Source organism: Buteo buteo, chromosome 5 (genome assembly GCF_964188355.1).
Source record: "Buteo buteo chromosome 5, bButBut1.hap1.1, whole genome shotgun sequence".
Classification (NCBI taxonomy): domain Eukaryota; kingdom Metazoa; phylum Chordata; class Aves; order Accipitriformes; family Accipitridae; genus Buteo; species Buteo buteo.
The window spans coordinates 23,553,629-23,558,819 of record NC_134175.1 but is presented as its reverse complement, the minus strand read 5'-3'; positions in this window follow the sequence as shown (position 1 = coordinate 23,558,819).

The following is a 5,191-nucleotide window of genomic DNA, read 5'->3' as shown; positions in this document are numbered from 1 at the left end:
TATTGGTCATCCTGTGTGGTTTGTTCCAGATGTCATCTTCTATACTACAGTTTTCTATAATAAACCTAAAATTAGGCCTTTTTTGGCTAAAATTTAGTGATTGTACACTGTACATGAGCTTAGTGAGTTGGTATCTGCACAAGTGGCGGCTGTAAAAGCTGAGAAATTGATTTAAAAACTTGATCAGGCTGTGCTGGGCTGTCTGCTGTTGTGTTTATAGCTAAGCAGTTACAGGTGGCAGATGTGCAGTACAAGCTGCGGTCTGACTTTGCTCAGTAAATGTGCGATGCTTAAATCTGGAACAGAATGCTTGCAGAGTACTTTCTGCTGCAGTTTGAAAAGCCTTTCACTTGAGAGTGAAAAACGTCACCGATAAAGAATAGCTCATCAACCTCTAGACAGAGTATTGGAATGTGAGCCTCACTTTAAATGAATGTGTTCATGTTTTCTGGTACTTTGGGGGTTTTGTGTGTGTGTGTTGCTTTGGGGTTTTTTCTTCCTGTTATTTTACAGCAGCTATTGTGTTCCTCTAGCATTATAGTGTTAGACAACAGTGTCGTCTAACACCACTGTTGATTTTCCATCTCAAGTAGCTGATGTTATGTCAGCCCTCTATATTTGTGATAAAATGGGGGTAGAGATTTAAACCAAGCGACTTACCCTTGAAGAGTATTCCCTTTGTATAGGTCTCACTGAAGTTCTTTTGGCACAGAGGTGCCAAATTCTTGCCAGTCATGTCAGCCTGGGGCTGATACCACCTCTGGCACAAGCCCCTGTGCTCACATTTCAGGTTGGAATGTTCTGATCATTTTCCCCAAAACACTCCGTTCCTTCAGTGGTACAGAATGGGAACAACATTGATTTGCGTTTAAGTTCTTACTTGAATTAGCCTAACAGTTACTGACTGGTTCCTCTAGCAGTCTGTGTGCATGACATCTCAAAGAACTGAGAAGCCCCATTATCCTATGGTAAGTATCCTGTATTTATTTAGCTTTCTTTTTTTTCCCAACATGAGAACAAGGAGAGGGGCTTGCACTCTTGTCAGACTGAAGTTGACTTTTCAGCTCACCTTCTCATATGCTGAAGCTTATGAGTTGGACATTTTGAGGAGACGTTCTCTTCCCCTCTTCCCACTGTTCTCTGCAATTGTCACACCTATGAACGGTTAGGCAGGATTGACCTGCGAGCTGGAACACTGGTATCTGGCTTGCAAGAGACCTTGACTAAGTTTTACTAGCAAGTAACTTACACTGTTTCCTAGTATTCATTGTATTTATACACGTGAGTACTTAACATGCTTGCATTTGTATTTGCATGTCATCAGAACATTACAGAAGTGTGTCCCACAGTGGAGAGAAGCATTATGGCCATAGGCAGTGAAATGACACCAGAGGAATGTTAGATAGCAGTAGAGTTGGAATTTCTGGCTATGTGCTCTCTCTGCGTCAAAGTTGTTCATGGTTGTCGTGGTTTAACCCCAGCCAGCAACTAAGCACCACGCAGCCGCTCGCTCACTCCCCCCCCACCCAGTGGGATGGGGAAGAAAATCGGGAAAAGAAGTAATAAATGGCGCTGTCACCCTGAAATACAATTTCTCGTTCAAGTTCCTGCCTGCTGGAAAACCAGAATTTCCGTTCATGATATGTTGAGAGGTACACAGCGTACATCATTCCACTAGTGACTGCCGCAAGACAGCCAAAGAAAAGTTTCGCAAAACGCTGAATTTTCAAACTGCAAAAGGTACCCCAAGAAGAGAGAAAACAAGTAGATTTTGTATACTTCATGGACCTTCTCTGTCTGTGCCAGGGCAAAGCTGTCTAGCAGACAAAGAGAAACAGCCTGGACAAACAGGAGGTAATGCCTGTATTCCCACATCATCACGAAGGTATATGTTGAAGCACTCACCAAAAGGTAACAAAACTTCTCAGCAGAACAATTTAGGTTTTTTTTTAAATAGCCTGTGAGAGCTGCTACTTGACATGCAAAATATGGCAAAGCCCAATTTTCCCTTGATGGTATGGAGTAATCAATTCTTGTTGTATCTGTCCTGTTAATAATGAACCATGCTACAGTCAGCATTCCTGCCAGCCAAGTCCCACTCATAACCCAACTGGTTACAAACAATGCAGTCACATAAATTCCCTGCAGTCCAAAAACTATACCAATGTAGAAATACACTGGTTCAATAACTTCTTCGCTACCAGATGCTTGATATAAAACACTGGCAGTCAACTCTGGGTACAAAGTCATTTGCTGGACTGCATTTATTGTCTTCAGTGATACTGTCTTATTGTTGTGTGTCAACTCATAAACACCTCTTTCAAAGGAAGGAGCCTTTAGCAGTTCTTTACAGAATGAGTAATAAAAGGATTGAAATGTACAAATGATGCGCAGGGCAATTGCTCACCACCCGCCGACGGACACCCAGCCAGTCCCCGAGCAGCGATTCCCTGCCCCTCCTTTCCCAGTTCCTAAACTAGATGGGATGTCACATGGTATGGAATACACCGTTGGCCAGTTTGGGTCAGGTGCCCTGGCTGGGCATGAGAAGCTGAAAAATCCTTGACTATAGTCTAAACACTACTGAGCAACAACTGAAAACATCAGTGTTATCGACATTCTTCACATACTGAACTCAAAACATAGCACTGTACCAGCTACTAGGAAGACAGTTAACTCTATCCCAGCTGAAACCAGGACAATGGTGTATGTGAAAAGAAAATTTAAATGTACAAGTTCCTGTTGAATTCCAGAGATTTCAGCTGTCCTGAAATGCTCGAGCCTGAGGAGTACAGCTGACTGCCGCTTTGTAAGAGTGTACACGCTATGTAAGAGTGTAAGAGTTTGGGGAGGTGTTTTTTTTCCAGTTGTTCTCTAGCACTTTGGATGTAATAAGGGAAGAGAGTTGTAACCCCTTTGAAGCTGCAGGAAAAGAGCTAGAACTAACCACAAAAGCTCAGGCGTGCCTGAGGAAGGTATAAGGAAGAGCTTCCTGGAGAAAAGAGGTTTATTAAGCCACCTAAATCACTGGGACTTTGGCAATTCTTAAAAGGAATTCTGGAGTGATTCTGCACAGATGAGACTTGGAAGTGCCTAGTGCTCTTTTCTTGTTTTCCTTTTAGTTGGTCACACTGCTAAAAGAAACTTTTGACAGTCTCCCAGGAGCAAGAGCATTTAAATAGCATTTTATGTAATGGAGAAGTGAATACAAATAAGGCCTTTTGTGGGGGTTGGAGTCTTCACTACAAAATATCTGTAACTCTTGCAGCTGAGCTCTTGGTGTGTATGTTTGGATAACCAAAGAGAAGCTGTGGTTTTAGCTGAAATTTTCAAATTAACTGGAAAGACAGAAAACCTGTGTACTGGTTTTGGCTGGGATACAGTTAATTTTCTTCATTGTAGCTGGTATGGGGCTATGTTTTGGGTTTGTGCTGAAAACAGTGTTAATTATACAGGAATTTATTGCTGAGCAGTGCATACACAACATCAAGGGCTGGGGGTGCACAAGGAGTTGGCAAAAGACACAGCCGGGGCAGCTGACCCCAACTGACCAAAGGGATATTCTATACCACATGATGTCATGCCCAGCATATAAAGCTGGGGGAGGAAGGAAGAAGGTGGGGGGACATTTGGAGTGATGGCGTTTGTCTTCCCAAGTAACCCTTATGCGTGATGGAGCCCTGCTTTCCTGGAGATGGCTGAACACCTGCCTGCCCATGGGAAGTGGTGAATGAATTCCTTGCTTTGCTTTGCTTGTGCACGTGGCTTTTGCTTTTACTGCTTACACCGTCTATCTCAACCTGTGAGTTTTCACACTTTCACCCTTCCTACTCTCTCCCCCATCCCAGTGGTGGGGACCAAGTGGCTGTGTGGGGCTGAGCTGCCTTCCAGGGTTAAACCTGTTTCTGTTACATCTTTCTGGTGGCTCAACTCCCCTCCCAAGTTCTCATGCATTTCAGGCTAACAAAGAAAACTCCTTCTCTGTTAAAGGACTGCTAAATGCTCTTCATCCCAACTGAGTCATTAGGAACTGACAGAAAGGGAACACATAGCCAAACTGAAGAGAAGGTGCAGCACTGAGCTGTGTCCCCTTCGTTGCATTGGGTAATCAGAACTATGAGTAGCACAATAGGCAGATGAGAGTGCTATGCTGTGAAGAGACTTCTATGTGTTTTCCTTACATACTGCTTTCACAAGTTGCTTCAGGAAGCTCACACATCAGAAGTCATTGGCTTGCAAGAACATTTCCAGAAATTAATAAAGAGCGCAGCTGCTGAAGAAAAGCTGGGTATTGGCAAAACTGTGTGTAAAATTCAGTGTTTATAGTTAAGATTTTAGGTTGTCAAATTGCCTGAGAATCTGTCTCTACAATCCTAACTGAACTGAGAACAAGACGGGACCAAGGGGAGGGAGATGATGATAATACCCCAAGTCAGTGTGAGCCAGAACTGTCTGCTTCCTTCATATGAATAAGTGTAATTGGTCTGTGGAGCTGCTAGGGTTCCTTGTCAATGGGCTAGATGTCAGTAGCTTTATATGAGGAGACTAATGGTGGAGATCGATAATTGACAGGTTTGATTCCTAACTGATGAAGACTTCCTAACCAGATTCATAACTCATTATGAGGAGATTCCTGGTAAGACCTTGTTTATGGCATGCATTAAATCTTGCTGGAAAATTCCCCCAGATTTTTTTACCATGAACACCTGCGATAACTAGTTCCTTGAGTGTAGCCAATTCTATTTGCTGTATCTTTTTCCTTTTGATTCCTAAGGAAGATGTCTATGTGAGCATGCTGTCAGTCAGACACCTCTGACTTCAGAATCTCTTGGCTCACTTATATTTTGTCAACAATGCAGACCAAAGAAGATCCAGCCTTCCCCTCTAAGGGAAAGGGAACTGTGAAAGTTCAGTACTTCTGCTCTGCCTGATCCCTGTCGGGATCCACAGTGTGACAGACAGGGAGCCCAGGATGTATGCACGGAACTGGAAGTTGCTGAAGAACACAGGTGACTTGTAAGAGGTAAAGTGCTGAGCAGTATGTGTGGAGAGTGGGGATCTAGGAGGAAAAACCACAGTAAAACAGGTTGCATTAATTATTTTGCCCATGGAGTAATATGCTTGTTTGCCCATAGCTTCTATTCAGTATTTAAGAGAAATAAAAATGGGTTTCTTTCACTTGCATTGCACA